Source organism: Pongo pygmaeus, chromosome 22, assembly GCF_028885625.2.
Source record: "Pongo pygmaeus isolate AG05252 chromosome 22, NHGRI_mPonPyg2-v2.0_pri, whole genome shotgun sequence".
In the NCBI taxonomy this organism is placed as follows: domain Eukaryota; kingdom Metazoa; phylum Chordata; class Mammalia; order Primates; family Hominidae; genus Pongo; species Pongo pygmaeus.
This window is the reverse complement of record NC_072395.2, coordinates 58,067,502-58,088,609: the sequence shown is the minus strand read 5'-3', so window position 1 is coordinate 58,088,609 and position 21,108 is coordinate 58,067,502. Positions and strand designations below refer to the sequence as shown.

Below are 21,108 nucleotides of genomic sequence, written 5' to 3'. Positions count from 1 at the left end.
AGCATGACACTGCTTTTTCACATTATATGGCTATAATTATATAAGGTAATATCTTCTGTGAACTTCATTTTAAAATAAAAAGACGAGTTAATAAATATTTGTTACTAAAAGAAGATGTGGTGTGTGGCGGCAATGAGAAAGACTGAGAAAGCTTCCCAAGCTTAAACACGAGTCAAGGTTTCCTGAAGCCTCCTCAGCAATTCCTCTTGTGCAGGGGAATTACTACAGGAATTCTATCTACTGCGTCCCCCCCAAGATGTTCCAGCCTCAGAAGATAATCTCATGTATAAAAACACAAGAAATAACTTCAGTCTTTTCAAGCAAAAAGAAAGGCAAAAACAGTGAGTCTTCCTGAAACTAAAAATAACACCCCACACCCCTACAGTGCGACCTGCGGCTACACTGCACAGACAGCAAAGGCAGGACCCGGGAGGGAGGCTCAGAGGGAAACCAGACGGTGCAGTGAGGCTGAGGACGGCCGTGCCTCCAAAGATTTTCCAGCCAAAATCTTTCATGTTTATTTATTTTTATTTAAACCACCCTGAAAAGGGAAAAGAATAACATGACAAACTGTTTGCTGCCGAAATTAGCTCTTATTTTATGAAAGAAAGGAAATACACGATTTCTATTCGCAGCTAACATTTAGTAACACAGAATCAGGAGGAGATATGACTCATCATGTCGTAATATTTTATAATTTCCAGTTCTTCAGTTTTGCTTTCTCAGCACATGCTTTAGATATCTCCTTCTGGCCTGATTATTTTTTCTATGCTTTTAAGAACAACTTATTGGTGCAAAGGATTATAAATAATTCATTTCTCCAATGCACAGGTACATTATATAAAAATACTTGCTATTTCACATATATGGCATAATTAATGCAATGCTTTACTTCTGTGGCATGTTAAAAATAAGTAGTCACAAATCAACACCTAACTTAGCAATATTAAACCACAATGTCTCTTTCAGACTCATTCCAACTCTGGGATCCTCATTCTTTCAATAAACTCTGGTTACAGAGAAGCTGATTTCCTATCACTAATTAAGCTAAAAGAAGCGCTATGGCTGACAATAAAATTCCATCCCACTGGCACAAGCCACGATAAAGGTGACCTGATTTTGACCTTCCCATACTTGGACTGCCTGTGTACCCAATAAAAAAAGCATCGATTGAAGATAAAGCCTCCTTTAAAGGTCTCGCTAGGGAACCAGTTGCCTGAAATTCCTGACATTTACAGACAGAAATAGCAAGCAGGACCTTTGCTGGCACAAACTCAAAACCCAGTAGTCAGACATGGGCGTGTCCCTACTCCCCAAAGACGGTGTCCCTGCTAGGCTCCCAGCCACTCTCATCCATCCACACTCGCGCCCTGGTGACCGCCCCTCCCCGTGGCTCTGCATGCAGGTGGGAGCACAGCTGTCCTCTCCCTACGTGTCCAGTGAGCGGCTCACATGAGAGCTGCCAAGCGAGCTCCTGGTCCCTGCCATGCCCAGAGGGCATCTGAGGCCCAGTGGGCGCTTGTCAATATCCACAGAACAAATGAACACAGGAGCACACCCGCGTTCTTCAAGCCAGCAGCAGCCCTCTGACACTTTCTCTTTCCTCTCATCTCATCTGAACCCATGAAAAAGCTTCCGGGGAAATGTACAACTGGACTTCCTGAGTTAGTCACTCAGCTGCTCACAAGTAAATTAATCTGACACCATACTAATTTTACTGGGATTTTAGTATTTGTCACAACTTCTCTCAAAAGCAGACACTGAATCATGAGATAGTCACCAAAAAATAAGTACTAAAGAAATCTTTTTTTTTTTTTTTTTTTTTTTTTGAGAAAGAGTCTTGCTCTGTCACCCAGGCTGGAATGCGATGGCATGATCTCAGCTCACTGCAGCCTCCGCCTCCTGGGTTCAAGTGATTCGCCTGCCTCAGTCTCCCGAGGCTGGGACTACAAGCATGCACCATCACACCTGGCTAATTTTTGTAGTTTTGGTAGAGATGGGGTTTTGTCATGTTGGCCAGGCTGGTCTCGAACTCCTGGCCTCAAGTAATCTGCCTGCCTCAGCCTCCCAATATGCTAGGATTACAGGAAAATTTTCTTTTAATTACTCCTAAGAAAATAATAATCAATGGGAAAAGGCTTTCACCAAGTCTAGTGCCTGGCAAGAAGCACTGACTCAATAAATAGTGAACTGACCCCAAAGAGGGCAGCAGGTGCCACACACGCCACTGGAGGGCAGCAGGCACCACCCCAGAACCAGCAGGAGGGACTCATGGGTGAGCTAAGGCTGCAGTAAGATTAGAAACCAACCAACAGTAACAGATCATCTGTGCTGGGAAGTATTCAATAAAGCATCTTTCAAAGGCAAGCCAAAAGGCTTAATTAAGCAGTTTATATCAAGAAAAAGGCATTTCTACCAGTCAGATTTGATCAGATCTTTACAGGTTTTTACTCACCTCGAAATCTGTCTAGCTTTATGTCTGCTCTGATCCCAAGGCAGCTTCCTTCAGTGTGAGCGGACTGAGAGAATATCTCAGCAGGACTGAAGTAACCAGAATTCCGCGCTTGGCCAGCGTGTCTCCTTCAGTCGCCCCTTAAGCTCTCCATGACAGCTTGAAAGGCTCCACTCTGTGCAATAGAGAGATTCAGTAACTTCACAGTTGTTTGATTCAGTATCAAAAACTTTGTCACCATTTCAGAAGTGAACTCTATAACAATAAATACTCTCCATGAAAAGTCTTCTAAATACAAATTTAAGTTATTTTAAATGTATTCTTCCGAATCTGTAAAGGGGATATGCGCAATCCATCACGTCTCCTTCCATCTGCCTGCAGCAGGTAGAAGCACATGCGACAGATGGAGCCAGATCATTGCCGGTCCAAGATCTCGGCATCAGCGGCACCAGGCCACACACATAGGACTGGAGTCTCAGGCAGAATCTCACATGTACTCATCTTTTTTACAATTCAATATGCATACACCCCTACGCATGCACACATGTGAATGTGAGTCCAGATACAGAGACGCACCATCCCTGCACTTGCTCTGCCCGAGTTTGGAAGCTACAGGCCACCTCTGCTTCTGAAGCAGAGGCTGTGAAACAGTATCTCTATCTCGTTTCTGCTCTGTGTGAAAGCGTTTTCAACCAGCAAGCCATTAGAGAAAATGTTTCAACATGCTAATATAATTATAAAACCTCAATATGAAGTATTAAAATTTTCTTCCTGAAAAGCAAACTGATATCCAAAAGAAGGGGAAGTCTGCAATGGGTTTCTTCATTGCAGAGTTCCAAAGAGAAGTCTCTGGGAGCTGTGTCCAGGGGTAAGCGGGTTTCTGAGTGGGAACCTGGAGGAAGGAGGTGAAGTGTGGGATAAGGTGCGCGTGAAAGTGGCTCGACTCTCGCTATGCAGACTTGGCCAGGCCATCACAATGCGTTCCTGCTGCCCCAGTCACTGCTGCAGTCCTCAGAGGAGATTGGAGGCTACCTTCCAAACCTCCCACCTGTGACCAGCTGACATTCATCTAGAACACACGTCAGCTCGTCTGCTGGGACAGACCTAAGACACAGAGACAAGCTCACCTGTGTCCTGCACTAGCACCACCAAGTCAAATGGGCTGTCACTGAAAATGCTCTATCAGCCTGGAATTACAGCTCACAGAGTCATCTTGTCCAGCACAGCGAATGAGGGCCACATGTCCAGAACTGTCCCCACTATCAATGACCCCCATCATCACCACACCAGATTCAAGCTCCCAAATCACCCTCCCCAGCAGTCCCAATCACCACGCCTGGGTGGAGAGTGTCAAGAAGTGCAAGGACGTTGGCCTCTGACCTTCAGCGTTGCCTCCACTCAATCCGAATCCAGCTCCACCACAGCCCCTCCCCAGTGGGCAGAGAGCAAGGGCCCCGAGTGAGCACGAGTCGAACAAGCTTCTCTGGAGATGGCACCTAGCCCCTCCCTCAATCCAAAGAGCCACAAAGAAGTAAAATCCATTCTAGAAGCTTTACACACCAAAAAGTCCACCGCCTAAACAAAGAAAGAAAAACATAGCAGAAAGGACATGAAACCAAGATTTACAGAACTGGGTTCTAGTGCCCACATCACGTCCCACCAACTCTGCAAGCCTGGCCAAGAAATCTGACCTCCCTGGGCCGTCTGCAGGATGGGAAACTGCGTGGGAAGCCCAGCCACTTTGAGGAGGGAGCAGGTGATATGCGGGGTGGGTTTTGGAAGCTGAAAAGTCTAAACATCAAGTGTGAGAATGGTTGCCTCCAATTTGAGTATACTCATACCAACTGAGGTAAAACTGCCATACTTGCCAGGGGTATTGCAAGGGGTTTCAGGAAAAGCATGGCTTCCAGGAAAGAGGGGTCCAGGCCACCACCCTAGACCACAGCCTTGCAGCCGTGTGACTTGAACAGTGACTCAGCCCCTTCCAGGCTTGCTCCTATGAGGACAGGACGAGGACACAAGGAACACCCGCTGCAGATGGTGCTGTGAGGATTAAATGGAGGAACAGATGTAGAGTGCCTGGCCCCGTGACTAAGATCACAGTAGGGGTGCAATAAAAGATGGTCAAAAACACCGGAGTCTTTTTGTCACGGAGGGAGTGGAGAGGAGCAGGTGACAGAGACAGTAGACAGCGGCTGAAAAAACAAAACAGTGGAGAGATGGAAGATCTGCACAACACAATTAACAATCTGCACGGCGGTCACACGCAAGACGCTGCTCCTAACAGTGCATCATACATCAGCTCCTCAAGGACACATGAGCCACTTCTAAAAATAGACCATATCCCAGCCATAAAGACAATCTCAACATATTTCAAGTGGCTGAAATGAGACAGAGCTCATCCTCTGATCATAATACAATGAGCCTAGAAATTAATAACCCAAGTATAACTAGAAAGTCCCCACATGTTTGAGAGTTAAGCAATACACTTCTAAATAATCCATAGACAAAAGAAAATAATCACAGTAGAAAACAGAAAATATTTAGAACTTAAAACTAGAAAAGATTACGTACAGAACTGTGTGGCACACAGATAAAGCAGTACATCAGAGGGACATTTATAGCTCGGTGCTCAAGATAGAACAGGAGTAAAAAAATTAAAGAGTGCCTACCTGAACAAGTCAGGGAGAGAAGAACAAAGTAAGCTCAAAGAAAACAGAAAAAGGGAACTAGTAAGAAATTCAACCTGTATTAATTACATATAACAGCAGGTACACAAAGATAAACACTGGTTCTTTGAAAAGACAATGCAGTGAACCAGTGATCTCTGGCAAGACTCATGGAAACACAGAAAGGGAACACAAGAGGAAAAGCCCAAATTAACCAGCCTTGGAATTGAATCAGAGGGCAGGAAGGCCTGATGGCCACAATGTGACTCTCCTGTCCTTGTGTGGGAAGATCTTACTTGCCCCCAATGAGTCCCAGCAGGCGGGTGACTGCTCTGGCCCATCGAACGCAGCAGACGTGGTACTGCCAGGTCCAGACCAGCACTTGAAGAGGATACCAGCTTCCACCTCCTATTTCTTGGAACACTGTCTCTGTGGAGCCAACTCAGATGCTCTGAAGAGATCACAGGGGCTACACGCAGAGAAAGATGTCTAGTCAGCCCCAGGCGGGAGCCAGCCACCTCACTGAAGAAGCCTTCTCATACAGGACATTGAGAAGAACCAAGAAAGCCAGCCAACAGCCAGAACCAGAGCTCCAGACACTCAGGCTACCTGGCTGAGCATTAATAAAGTGATTGTTGTTTTATGTCACTAAGTTGGGAATGGGTGATCAGGCGGCAAGAGAAACCAAAATGGAATTATCACTTAAACTCTGACAACACTAAAAATATAGTAAGAGGCTTTATAAACTTTATTCCAAAAAGCTTGTAAGCTTAGGTTAAATGAAGAAACTCCAAGAGAAATACAACTTATTAGGCTGGGTGCGGCAGCTCACGTCTGTCATCCCAGCACTCTGGGAGGCTGAGGCAGGTGGATCACTTGAGCCCAGGAGTTCAAGACAAGCCTGAGCAACATAGCAAAACCATCTGTACTAAAAATACAAAAATTAGCCAGGCGTGGTAACACGTGCCTGTCGTCCCAGCTACTTTGGAGGTTGAGGTGTGAGAAATCACCTGAGCCTGAATGGTGGAGGCTGCAGTGAGCTGAGATTGCACCACTGCACTCTGGCCTGGGCAACCAGAGTGAGACCCTGTCTCTCACTCACACACACACACACACACACACACACACACACACACACACACACACACACACACACACACACACACACACACACACACACACACACACACACACACACACACACACACACACGTCACCATTTAAAAAGAAAAGAAATACAACTTATTAACACTAACTCAGGAGGAAATAGAAAATCTGACAAAACTACAAACATTAAAGAATTAGAAGCCAGGTGCAGTAGCTCATGCATAGAATCCCAGCACTTTGGGAGGCTGAGGCAGGCAGACTGCTTGAGCCCAGGAATTCAAGATCAGTCCTGGCAACATAGTGAGACCTTGTCTCTACAAAAGAAATAAAGAAAATTAGCCAGGTGTGGTGGCGTGCACCTGTAGTCACAGCTACTCAGAAGGCTGAGGCAGGAGGATCGTCTGAGCCCAGGAGGCAGAGGCTGCAGTGAGCCGAAATTGCACCATCACACTCTAGAGCCTGGGAGACAGAGTGAGACCTTGTTTCAAGAAAAAGAAAAGAGAAGAAAAGGGAAGGAAGGAAGGAATGCAGAGAGGGAGGGAGGGATGGATTATAGTCAATAAACAAAAATCATCCTGGAAAGAACACTCCATGCCTAGATGGCTTCTCTAGAAAGTGAATCCAACATTCAACAAGACACTTCTGTGAAGATGAGAAGGAAGCAGTAAGTCAATCTTACAAATACAGTGTAAACATCCTATACAAAATGTGATCACACTCAATCCAATAATATTTTTTAAAGTGATCAATCAAACATGATTAAGATGAATTTATGATGGGAATGCAAACATGATTTAATGTATGAAAATCAATTTATGTAATCCACTTCATTAATAAATCAAGAGAAACACAAAAGAATATACTGATGACTCCCTTTGGATAAAGTTCCATCACAGGCAAAACTGAACTACATTGATTGGGGATGCATTCTTACAAGGTAAAATTAAAAAGAAAAGGACAGCATTATTTCAAAATATAGGATATTACCAAACACAGTGGCTCACACTTATAATCCCAGCACTCTGGGAGACCAAGGCAGGAGGATCACTTGAGGCCAGGAGTTCAAGATCAGCCTAGGCAACACATGGAAACCCCATCTCTACAAAAAATAAAAAACTCAGCGAGGCATGGTGGTGTGCGCCCGTGGTGTCAGCTACTCAGCAGGCTAAGGCGGGAGGACTGCTTGAGCCTGGGAGTTCAAGGCTGCAGTGAGCCATAATCCTGCCACTGCACTCCAGCCTGAGTGACAGAGTGAGACACTGTCTCAAAAACAAACAAAAAGGCCAGCACAACGGCTCACACCTGTAAGCCCAGCACTTTGGGAGACAGAGGCAGAAGCATCGCTTGAGCCCAAGAGTTCAAGAACAGCCTGGGCAACACAGGGAGATACCATCTCTACAAAAAGTAAACAAAATTAGCCAGGAGTGGTGGCTCATGTCTGTAATCCCAACTGCTCTGGAAGCTGCGGTGGGAGGATCACCTATGCCTAGGAAGTTGAGACTGCAGACAACTGTGATCACACCACTGCATTCTGGCCTGGGCCACAGAGCAAAACATTGTCTCAAAATAATAATAATTATAATTAATTATACACACACACACACACATAGTACATATTAGATGTGTCATATGGATGAGGGGAAGTTATCATCAGAGAGGAGCATGAAGGAAACTGTGAGGTACACAGTGTCTATTTAACCTGGGTGAGAGTTACACGGACATGCAATTAAAATTTTCTCTTATATATGTGTCCATGTTCATGAAAGGTATCTCACAATAAAAATGTATTAGAAAACAAATAATCAGGCAACAGAACAAAAAAAAATGCCAGCAATGACAACTGATTTTACTTAGTACTATCAATAACAATGGGACCAAGTAGCTGCTGTATGATCAACCATATGAAACAACTAACCAACCACTGCAACCAGATAACTGTCTGCCACGGTCTCAGATAAGAGCTAAGGAACCACAAGTGCAGAAGAATTATGAGATTATGTGAAAAGGCAACTAGAAACTTTATATTCCTCACACAAAAAAGAGAGACTGAGGAGACTACGTTCAAGGAGATCGTGGTTGGAGGTGCTAAGAAGCAAGCTCGCAAGCTACGGCCAAGAGTTTCAACCTGCGCCGTTTTCTCCATTTGCCTTGAGCCATCCTGTGAAACTGGTGGGGAGTGAGCCACCCGAAAGGGTAGATGGGGAAAGGGAAGTACTGTGGGATAGGCAGCTCTGCACGTCTCCCACCTCCGCCCACTGACATGCCAGGGGCCCGCAGCTCAGCTTCAACCCCGGCACCACCACCTTTCCAGAGCTTTCTCTGGGTGACTGCTCCTAGTCGCAGGAAATCCTCTTCTGAAAATAGCATGACTGCAAATTCGTCAAGCTGAAGGGGTTTCCACAGTGGGTTTATATCCCACTATCTCCTAACAAAGGGAAATTCCAGTGCCACAGCAATGCTATGAAAAGACAGACCACTGAGGATTTAACATGCCTTGTACCAACAGCAAGTACACTGCAAGTTGTATTAAAACACATTTATCATTCACAGCACTTGATGGATTTGCTGTGCCAGTAATAATCATATTGATTAAATGAAGCAATTGTGTTTCCTTTTAAAGTGATATTTATCATTATAATTTAATTAGACTGTGGAAACCGGGGCTCTGCTCTGCCAAAAACGAAGTACTCTCATTTTCTACCTTGCATAAAGCCAATACTATTACACAGGTGTGCAGTTAAACAAATATGGTCAACTAATGAGATTTCACTATTTCGAGACAGTAATTACTTCAGGAAGTACAGAGGCATGATATGCTCATGGCAAGTAAAGTACAGGTCAAGAGAAAGTAATCAACTGGAGGGTGCTACAGCAAAGAAGCCTTCTTCCTAATTTTTGACAGTAGCTGCCATTTGAAGTGCTTTATTAGTCATAAGAATTAGTAGCAACAATGGGGAACGAAAAGTTGATGGCCCGAGAGGAGGGGATACAGCTTGGAAAACAGCCTTGAACATGCTGGAAAAGTCAAACACACCATATACAAACAGAAAACAACAGCTAAAGGAGATACAAACAGTTAGTAAACAGGTAAACTAAGAATGACCAATCGGACTTGGCAGGACAGGGAAGCAGAGAGACCCTCCAGAAATAATAGTTATAATGACTAACGCTAAAAGCTCAGTGGACAGGTTTTAGAAGCACATTAGACACAGTTAAAGAGAAAATGGCCAAACTGGGCAGTAGAACCGAAGCAATAACCCAGAAAGCAGTGCAGAGACACACAAGAGACAGAAAGTACCAAAAGCATGGGAGCTCTCACAGAAACAGATTCGGCCAACTAACCCACAGCAGAATAAATACAAATAAGCATGAACCCAGACACAGCACAGAGAAATGACGCGGGAGCACAGGGGGACAGTCAGGCTGAGAGCGGATGCCCAGGGCCCAGGGAAGAGACCAGGTAGTGGAGCAGGATGAGATCTTCAATGTGCAGACGGGAAAGCAAACTCCCCACTTAACAACAGTCTTTCCACAATAAGAATAAAGATGTTTTCACACAAATCATACCTGAGATAGTTAATCCTAAGGGACACATTCCAGAAGAACTGTGCTCTTGTAGAGAAAGAATATGTAGCAAAAAAGAGTGGCTATAAAAGGAAGCAGCATGTGAAAGCACTGGCTGAATAAAGGAAAAGCACAAATCTTACACATACCGTTCCAGCGAACAAAAAACAGGGAACGTCCCCAACTTGTTTTATGAGACCAGTATAATCTTGGTAGTAAAATCTGTCCAGGATGTGCCAGAAATGAATTATCAGTGGCTTTTATAAATGTAAACACAAAAATCATAACAAAATTAGCACATTTAAATCCAGGGACATAAAAAAGACAGTAGGTCACACCTGAGTTGAATACACACATACCAAGAATACACAGCTGGCTTCAGATGTGAGAATTGATCAACGCACTGAACAGCGACATTTCTATTCAAGGGTTCTTTAACTTAGATTTCTCAATCATTCAAACTGGTATTTTTGTAAATTTCTATTAGTAGAATAAACCTCACACTGTTCTCAAAATATACACTACCTGTGGAAGATAAAAAAATGGAAGATAAAGAAAGCTGATAAAATGAAAACAAACATTGTCGCCAATAATGAAAATAAAGGCCCAGCACACACAGCTTCTCCACATTCCTGCCCTTGCTGGGGGAAGACAATAAGCTTGGAAGTTGCCCCCAGAGCAATGCGGTGGCAGGGGTGGTGTCCTCAGAGGGTCCTAGTGTGTCCGTGATAAGGCCATCATGAACAGAACCAAAGAAGGCAAAAGGGAGACATCTGGCCTTCGCAGGCTTCCTTAGCGTGTTTTCCACACCTGTGAGGATCCTGAGCAAGTGCCAGGAGGAGACGGAAGAAGTGCAGCTTCATACTCCTCTCTAGAGCAGGCATTCAATCAACAGTTCACGAATGGGCTTCAGGAAGCCCATGAGAAGTGTGAAATCATATATGAAATGATGCATTCATATGCACAGATGAATTTTTCTAGTGAAAATGTAAATGGATTTAATCAGATACTCAAAAGAACCCAATACCCCACAAGAGTGCCAACATCTGACATGCAAACTTACCCGTGCGGTAGAGGCCAAAGACAGCCCTCACCATGGGCTATGAGATGACCCAAAACCCAATCCTTTCTTTGGCACTTAACCAGCAAAATTTCATAGCCTTTCTTTTCTCAGTACAACTAAGGGCTAGTCCATGGTAACCTACGAAGTGAATTATTACGGGGCACTAAAATTTATAATTTATAACCTAAACCTGGGGTGTTACTAGACTTTATAGAGGTCTAATTCAGTACCAAGAAGTGAGGCTCCTGTGCAAAGCTGCAAAGCTTGGTAATGCGCCTGCGTGGGGGGCCACAAAGTCCTCATCCTCAGAAACAGCATTTTGTTCATTACCAATGACAGCTTTATTTATAATGGATTTCAATTACCAACATTCTTGCTTTTATAATTTCAATGTCAGTTTTCTCATTTTCACACCAGTTTAATGTGGGTTGTTTGGGTATACAACGATGAAAATTCATAGTTTTAGGAGCCATAATTTTTCAACAACTTATAAGTATCCTAAGTCACCTCCATCTTTATTTCGAAACAGATGTATAGAACCTCCCCTAAATTCTGATGCAGTAGTAACGTTTTATTTGTTGGTGATGTGCTGATTAAGAGTATATGAAATTTAACTAGCTTGCAACACACCATCAAGGCAAGTGTAACAAAGTTACCCAGCTATTTTTAAGTTTATGGCCACACTCTTACATAATAAAGAACAACACTTCTCATAAGAACTTATGTATCAAAAGTACCTAAACTGGTTCATTTAATTTCATCCCGATTCTTTGATAATGTTGAGTGATATTTCCACTGGAGAGCAAGAACAGCTACTGGTAAAGGTGACCAAGGCACTAATTTTGCCACTGAGAGTGATCTAAAGAGGCTTTTAGGCCAGGCACAGTGGTGAGCTCAGCACTTGGGAGGCCAAGGTGGGAGGATGGCTTGAGCCTAGGAGTTCGAGACCAGTCTGGGCAACACGGCAAGACCCCACCTCTACAAAAAACTTAAAAATTAGTCAATGTGGCACGTGACTGTGGTCCAAGCTACTCAGGAGGCTGATACAGGAGTATTGCTTGAGCCCAGAAGGTGGAGGCTGCAGTGAGCCATGATCACACTACTGCACTTCACCCTGGGTGACAGAGCGAGACCCTGCCTCTAAATTAATTAATTAAAAGGGGTTTTAATTAAAAATGGTGATAAAGTACACCATATCTTCTCTCCATTCTTCCCAGAACTCTGTTAAAATGTCAGAAAAGGTACTTTTTGTTGGTGAATGAACCATAATAGTGCATGGTGCTAAAAATTTACAGAGGGATTTAGCAGAATACAAGAAAGCCTGCCAGGGCTTTTAGGGCATAAGGCAGACGAAAGCAGGTTGATGCGAAAGAGCAGAGGAAACTGCAGAGCAAGACAACAGAGGTGAGGGGTCTTCCCAAGAAGCAGGAGCCATAGGGAACGCTTTTATTCCTGGGCTAAAACCTGAGAATCGCTCTCCAAAGAAAGCCTGAGGTTTTCTAAGGGGTGATCCCAATATGGGCACGCAGGCTGGAAGAGAAGCAGATCCGGGTTTAGGGTAACGAAAAATCAAACCATCAGGACATGAAGCCCAGGGAGGGAGAGAGTAGAAGATGTTTACCTGCAGTAGAACAAAGATCAAACGGATATCCAACTTCTCATTAACAACACTAGACTCTGGAAAATAATAGAGAATATTTTCTGATTTCAAAAGGAAAATTATACGATCCTAGAATTCTAGACCTCACCAAATTATCAATAAGTATGAGAACAAAGTAATTGCATGTTTGAACATTACGTGCAAAAACCCAAGAAGTCTGTCAGCCATCCATTCTATAAGGAAGTGGATTAAGAAGTCTGTCAGCCATCCATTCTATAAGGAAGTAGATTAAGGAGGTGCTCCAGCAAAACAAAAATAGAATCCAAGAAACCAACACCATGGGATAGGAGAAACCATGGCAACTGAGGCAGCTAGAAACAGCAGATACCTAAAGAGAAACTGGGAGTTCCATCTGAATATTCTCCTTTTATTGGCAAAGGTTTGGTGAGGCAGAATTACATTGCATACCACTTGGTTCTATGGCAAAATATACTATCATAATACTATAAATGTTACTTTTCTTATATTAAAATGTTTAGACTACACTTGCAGGAAAAGCACAGGGAGCCTAATGATAGATGGGAAACACTACAAATGTTTTAAGCCTTGTCAATATAAATCTCATCAAAACTCAAGAGTGTGAAGGCACTGTCTGTTGACTCCCACATGAACTCACAAACAGAAAAGTTAAAGCTATAATGGTGACTACAAGAAGAACTTAAGAGAGGAAAACACAAACTGTACATTGTTTACCTCTGGAAACGGGGCGTGGGGTGGAGAGGGAGAAAGAGGAAAGAGGAAATCTCCAACTTAATTTATACCCATTCATGAGCTGCAATGTGTTTTTTACGATGTGCTGGTATTACTTCCATTTTTTAAAATAGTTACATTCAAAGGGCCCCCTTATCAACAGGTGAGCCATTAAATAACTGCAGTACATCTATAGGACAGAATAATATGTTCTTGTAACAAGTGAAGTAGCATGAGCATTGCGTTAGTTATATAAAGTCAGAATTTTTAAAAAGCTTTTTTTTTTAACTGTGAAAGAAAAAAGATAAAGTGTCACAGTCCTATGAAGAGAACGGCACTACCTGTACTGACATGCAGGATGTGACGGGACAGCTGCATTACAGAGTGATGTGCACAGAAAACCCCTGTCTATCTCAGCAATCTCATATACATAACAGAAACTCCTCATCTATTATATATACCAGAATCCAGTGCTGACACAAACTAGTGGGTATGTACCCTTCCATATTTTTCCTATGTACACACACACAACATTTTGTAAGCCTAAAAAGCTGGCACAAAAAGCAAACCAACTTCACAAGGACAAGCCAGAGAGTCCTTGGGGGATGTCCTTCCAGGAAACTCAAAACAGCAAGTCTCCCTGGAGAAGGAGGCTGGGAAGAGCATCTGACAGAACTGCTCCCTTCATCCTTCGAGGGAGCAATCCAGGAAATGCAAGGCTGTATACTTCACATGGTTTCCTGAGGATATGGGTAGAAAACACTTCCAGTAAAAGCTTTACTAAAATGTTATACAGTGAAAATTAAAATACAAACCATTCCTCCATGTGCCAGTGTCATCTGCTAATTTGTACAACATCTTGTTTCAATGATCTGAGAGGCCTACACAAATAGGTAGAGTGACCACAGTCTATCAATTATGCTGAGAAAACAAAAAAAACATATACATGAAAATAGACACAGATATTGTTTGGCCATGTCCCCACTCAAATCTCATTTTCAATTGTAGTTCCCATAATCCCCACGTGCTGTGGGAGGGACCCAGTGGGAGGTAATTGTATCATGGGGGCAGTTACCCTCATGCTGTTTTCATGATAGTGAGTGAGTTCTCACGGGATCTGACAGCTTTGTAAGGGGCTTTTCCCCATTTTGCTGGACACTTCTCCTTGCTGTTGCCATGTGAAGAATGATGTGTTTGCTTCCCCTTCCGCCATGATTGTAAGTTTCCTGAGGCCTTCTCAGTCATGCTGAACTGTGAGTCCATTAAACCTTTTTCCTTTATAAATTACCCAGTCTTTGGTATGTCTTTATTAGCAGCATGAGAACACACTAATACAGATACAAAGGAAACATACAAAATGATAACAAAAGGTGCTTCTATGCAAAGGGACTAATCATGTCTCTTCCTAGTTTTGCATTTCTGCAAAGTATGCACAGTCTGTAATAAGCATATTTTGTTTCTAAATAAAAAATTAAATCTTTCAGAAGAAGCTCGGAAATGTAGAGTTTTCTCCAAAGACTTAGCAGCCGAGGCAAGGGAAGGCACGCAGGGGTGCTGCTGCGCAGCAAGCACAGGCGCAGGCACCGCCCAGGCCAGCCCCACCCTGGAGCTGAAGATGGAGAAAAGGTCAATTCCAAGACTGATCCTGTTCAGAAGACAAAAATGAGCTCAACCAGCTGTTCCTGCCACTATAACCTGAGAAATTTCGCCCTGGGGACACTGAGAGATGCATAGTAGATACCACCTTAATCAGCATCCCCGAAAGCACTTACCTTTTCACCCCAGGATAACCCAACCTTGCACAAAGGACTTAGTCTGCACTCAGCAAGAATGCAACATACAGTTCCTTATGGAAAGAGGATGGATGACAAGGGTGAAATCAGTTAATTAACAAATATGTATCTCTTCAGCATTTTGCTTTGCAGGGGGAAAAAATACCCTTAAAAGATAAGCAAGCATCCCTACTACTTAATGTGGTGACAACCTGGCCCCAGATTTTAGGTGAGCACTAAATCCCCTTGACCCACAATACCATGTGTTATGTAACAGCAACAGAAACTCACACATTTGAACTTTAGAGCACGTGAATAATTCCTTACATGCATTATAAATGAAAGAAGAAAAACCATACGACTTCTGCAAGAGTCCTTGAGTTTAATGGACACAAATTTTAAAAGCTACCTCAACTATTAAGTTTAAATAGTAAACATGTTAAACATTTACATAGTAAACATCCTTCAAAACCCAAGGATGCAGAAAAAGGGGAAGAGATTATGCTGAATTCAAAAGATGTATACCTATAAGAAATCAGTGATCTGGCTGCTAATTTTACTGGGATGTAAATGGCATCTGATGATACAGACAATCTAACTGGGTTTCTTATTCCTTGCTCTGTCAGGGACAAGTTGAGTGATCCAGAGACATCGCCCTGACCGGCTAATGCGCCCCGTGAGGAAGCGGGTGCACCGCTGAACCAATTCAGCAGACGGCTTTCCCATCCCAGCGGCCCAGCATTCACTCACTCTGTGACTCACAGATGGTCACTGGCACCAAAGCAGACCACCTCCTCATGCTCACCAACCAATGAGGCCAAACGTCCAAAACCATGTATTTCTGCATTTCTGGGGTAAAGGAATAGACTAATTTCAAATATTGTTTCTCACTGGAGGTTTGGTCGCCTTAAATCTTCCCTGGGCCCTACAAAGCAAGAGGCTCACAAAGCCTGTCTGTGAGTGGATACATGACTTGAAAAAGCGTATTCCCAAAAGATCGTGCCACTTTGCTGTTGTTTCAAATAAAAGCTCTCCAATCCATTCCCCATATCCAGCTCTCTACAGGTCAGTGCGACCCCATGACCAGGATTATGAACACAGAGTTGGAAGTTTGCCTGCTTGAAGATCCAGCAATGCAGACCCCTGGCTCTGAGGCTACTGTCACCCTGCAGCGTCTCAAGCGTTCCCTCTGGCAGGAGCAGGTTAGTAACAGTGCCTGCTGCAGATGGCTGCAGCAAAGGCTGAATAAAATAACGCAGGCAAAGAACTCAGCACATTTCCTGCATGGAGGAAGAACTCAATAAATGTTAGCTATTACTGGAGGTGATGATGACAATGCTAAGGTGATGATGACAACCTCAACAATGTTATTAATAGCAACCAAATTACTGAGCAATAAAAATTAAGTGATGTTGAATATTTTTTAATGTTTGTTTCAGTGTAATCGGACCTTTAAAAAAACATTCAGCCTAAGCCTCGAGACTCTGCGAAAGCAAAGCCCTCCCCTGGCCCTGGCATCCACTACACAGGCTGCGCACCTCCCGGGATGACTGATGGACCTGAGCATCAAGGCTTTATGCACAAAAACACCAAGGTACCACTCCGAGAGGGTTGCTGGGGTTATCTGTGGTGTCTGTGGACAAGTATGTCACAATGGTGCTCGGATATCTTCCTGAGTTCAGCAATGTGAATGGGGATACATGTGTCCTGACTTGACACAGCTGATAAGCCATGCTTCCTTTCTGTTACTATCCATGTCTTATATATGACTCCATCTAAAAGCTGGTAAGCCTTTTAAAGGGTAGGAGCCAAGACAACCTCCAAGCCTTCCCTGGTCTAAGCCACCGCCTAATATCAGAATGTGCTGGATATGTAGTTTTGGTTTAGGACGGCAACCTCTGATTGGTATGTAGAGTATGTCTACTAAACATAATATTTATTAAAAGAACACTTAATGCCACGTATGTGTTGGATGGCATGGCTTTCCTCAATCTATAAAAGAATTCTGGTGCTTTAACAGGTGCTCAAAAATATTTTTAACTAACTGAATTATAAATTTTCTTATACGTGCTATTCATAACAGCAGATTGCTTGCAAAAGTAAAAGCTACTTGTGACTTCCAGTTTGAAATATCTGAAAAATTTAGAAAGTAGCTGAGCTAAAATTGATCTCTGCACTTTTCGAAGAAGGGTCACTGGGCTGCAGCTGTGTTCATTCATTGTGACGGCTCCCTAAACACTGACTGATACTGAAGAACCCTCATGTGCTGCAGAGGTACCTCTGGGCAGGACTGCTCAAGTATCAGAGAGCTCTGCCAGGTTCAACTCTCAGGGCAGCTTCCTAGTGGCTGTTAACAGGTGACGCTGTACAGACACTCCCTTTCAGGATGCTTTAAAAAACAGACAAGGAAAGAGTTCAGAGTAAACTGAAAAATTTACATTTCAACATATATATATATATGTTTGTTTGGTTTGGTTTGGTTTTTGAGACAGAGTCTTGCTCTGTCGCCCAGGCTGGAGTGCAGTGGCACTATCTCAGCTCACTGCAACCTCCACCTCCTGGGTTCAAGCAATTCTCCTGCCTCAGCCTCCCGAGTAGCTGGGACTACAGGTGTGCACCACCACGCCTGGCTAATTTTTGTATTATTAGTAGAGATGGGGTTTCACCATGTTGGCCAGGCTGGTCTCGAACTCCTGACCTTGCGATCCACCCATCTCAGCCTCCCAAAGTGCTGGAATTACAGGCGTAAGCCACCGAGCCTGGCCATTTCAACCAATATTTTAAAATTCACTATCACATTTTAGTCCCCAAAATACCGCTAGGAAAGGCGTACAAGCAAGGCAAGTAGATTTCCCTTTTCACAGACAAATAAAACTCAACTAAGTTTAGTCAATGAGTGAAATACTTAAACATTCTGCCTCCAACTCCAGCCATCTTCCTTTGGCTACCCACATGGCCCCCGCACCCCTTAGGGCCTGTGTACACAGGACACACGTGGCCCCTCACAACTCACAGAGGGGCATCCTCCCTGTGACACTCTCCATCTTTGAGATCATAACTCTGGGGATCATGACCTGATCTCCCCAGAACTTCCTGGTTATCACATGTCATCTTGGGGTCATTAATAATCGCAGGCCCTTTCACTCTCAAAAGTGTCCCTGTTCAAGCAGTAAATCACATGGTCACCTATTTACAACACAAGCCTGCATCCCCCAAATGGGAAGTGGGATCAAAGGTCTGCAGAGGCTGCCGGCTCCTCACACCAGGGCAGACTGACCAAGAGGAATGTGGGTGACTCAGGACCATCCCCCCTTTATTTCCACCCAACTGCATTTAGAACAGAATCCGAATCTCACCATGCAACTCTATACAGAGATACACACCGAGAGGAAGGCTCACCCCCGACCCCAAGCCCTGGCCCCAGCCCAGAAAGTCCAGGGAAGAGAAGAGGGAAGGGTTATGAGGAGCCCCAGGGATGGGGGAAGTCCACCAAGGGCCTTGTGTGCATGTCTAGGCAACCTTCATTCATCTATGGCAGATGTGAAGTCCCTGTGCCTCTTCACACCGAATAAAAAAGGCAATTCCAGAAAAGACACCTGAGCTAGATTCAAAAATGATGAGTCAATTTCTATCATTTTCAGGGGGAAAACCAGTATTTTCTTGAAGAAGGATGTAGGCAAGACATGAGGTGTGCAGAGACACCATTCCCATACCTGCTCCTTCCCTGATGACAGAAACTGTAGCTGGGCACTTTGGGAGGCATCTCAGAGAGTCCAGATGACCATGAAATGTAACAAAAGCTCAATCTCACTAGTAAACAGGTCCATAAGAATCAAAACTACAGAAAAATACCACACACACCTGCCCAGAATGGTAAAAATTAAGAAGACAGAAACTTCCAAAGCAGTTGATGCCACATGGGGAGTGTGGTGAAAGCAGGCAGTTGAGTGCCCAACCAGGCACCATGCCAGCATCACCCGCTCACGCTGAAGTGCGTGTGCTCACAGCCAGCCCACCCACCCCAGCAACACCTGTGCTTCTTTACCAAAACACATGTATCAGTATGGTCAGAGCAGTTTTGCTTATAATGGCCCCAAACTGGGAACCGTCTAACTATCCATCGTCAGCAGAATGAATATATGATATGGTCAAACAGCAGACTACTATGTACAGCAATAAAAACGAATGGGCAACAACACGGGCAAGTCTTATCACACATGTAATACTGAACAAAAGAAAACACACAAAAACACATCCTTTGATTGCATTTATATAGTTAAAAAATAGGCTAAGCAGAGGACTTTTAGGGCAATGAAACAATTCTGCATACTGTAAGGATGGATCCATATCATCATAAATGTGTACAAACCCATAGAACGTCCAACACTAAGAGTGCACCCTCATGGAAACTATGAACTCTGGGTAATGAGGTGTCAATGTGGGGTCATCACCTGTAACAAATACACGGCTCCGGATATGGATGTTGATAATGGGGGAGGCTGTGCCCGTGTTGGGGCTGGGGGCCTATGGAAAATCTTTGTACCTGTCCCTCAATTTTGCTGTAAATATAAAACTGCTCTAAAAAATAAAGTCTATTAAAAAGTTAAAAACAAATAAACAGGCACACTTAAACAAACAGGTTGCAGGATACAAGCTCAAGTGACAAACCTGTCACCCACAGAGGTCAGTGGCAGGCGCCCATGCTAACAGGAGGAGCCTGAGGAAGCCTTCAGGGACTGCAGTGCTCCGTGTGCTGGCCTGCGTGGAAGGCACAACCCGGCGGGCTCTGCGATACTTCACTCAGCTGCGCCTTCCTCTTGTGCGCTTTCCTGCCTGCATAACGCTTCTCAACAACACAGGTAGACCCTGATTGTCTTACAAGTCACTGCTGATGAGCTGAGAGACGAAGGAGCGCCCCAGCCCTCTCGACCTGAGCTCTCACTAGCACCATCCCCTCACAGAGCAGAGTATGGGAAAAGGATGAGTGTCCAAAGAGGATGGACAGACGGGCAGAGCTCAGCACAGCACTCAGGAGTACCTTCCAGAAGGTAAAAACTGAGAGAGATGCACCCACTGCTTTTAGGAAGCAGCACAAGAATCTTGGCTTTCTGTCCATGAGATCTGATTAAAATGTTTATTACTTTTTAAAATAATGGTAAAAAACTAATTACCCAATCAAAATAAATGAATCCTGACAGCAACTATAACTAGAAATACTTAAAGAGCCATAAATGTTAGCAACTCCTTGAATATTACAATTTCCAAAAGGATTGATACATGCTTAAATAGATTAGGTTTATTAATCAAACTGTTATAGGTGAGGAGTTTAATCTCCTAGGAATTAAAATACATCATTGTCAGTAGCAATTGTTTAGTTCAATTCCTGCAGAAAAAGGTAAGTGAAAAACAAAGGGAAAACAAATTCTCCACACCCCCGCCTCACTGGCTCTTTGACAACGCGGTCCCCAAGTCACCACACCCATGTAGACTTGCCGGATGGTCGAGAAAACACAGCCATTACTTGGCACAGAAATGTACTGGTTTTCAAATTCGTGGGAAATAAGAAAATAATTATTTCACAGAATAAACAGATGAACATTTTAAGGTTTGTTTCGTGAATGGAAAATGCTAAACATGCTACCCCGAGGTTAACTCCACCTCTTTCCAAGCATGACTGAAAATGGTTTCTCCTCAAGGAAGAAAATTATGCAGAGGAAAGATTCTCACATTTTCTTCTCAAAATGTGGAAGTGAAAAGGTCAAGTAAAAATAAATACAAAGTAAACTGACTGACTAATTTGAGCTTCTTTCCTCCCTGCACCCAGCTAATAGAGCAGAACGTTAAAAATAAAAGTGGTCAGAATTTTTCAGAGCGAGGACTGTTAGGTAAAAATAGATGCTCACACCGCACTTCCAGCTGAAGCGTGACTAGAGGCAGCCCCCACGCTACTTGTGGCTTTCCACTAATGTCTATAACGACAAAAAGAGAGAGAAACTCCTCACAGCACGGCTGAAAACTACATACTGACGTACAACCTCATACAGAAAGTTTTCAAAGGAAAATTTCAGGAGCAAATAAATGATTTTTGCTTAAAACCAGCATGATTTGGCTTCTCTATCACCAAAAGCATC

At 43.7% G+C, this 21,108-nt stretch overlaps 1 protein-coding gene across 23 annotated transcripts in view; it reads right to left on the bottom strand.

Annotated features, from left to right (window-relative positions):
* Positions 1-21,108, bottom strand: part of ADARB1 (adenosine deaminase RNA specific B1) — a 154,929-nt gene that overhangs the window by 98,407 nt on the left and 35,414 nt on the right. For 21 of the 23 annotated variants that reach the window (XR_010125271.1, XR_010125269.1, XR_010125270.1 and 18 more), the window contains exon 2: positions 2,456-2,627. The exons of 1 other annotated variant lie outside the window; for it this stretch is intronic. The gene's annotated coding sequence lies outside the window, so the exon portion shown is untranslated. Of the gene's footprint in view, positions 1-2,455; positions 2,628-21,108 lie in introns of those variants that run through there. One more of the 23 variants, XM_063659783.1, reaches the window with a different exon arrangement.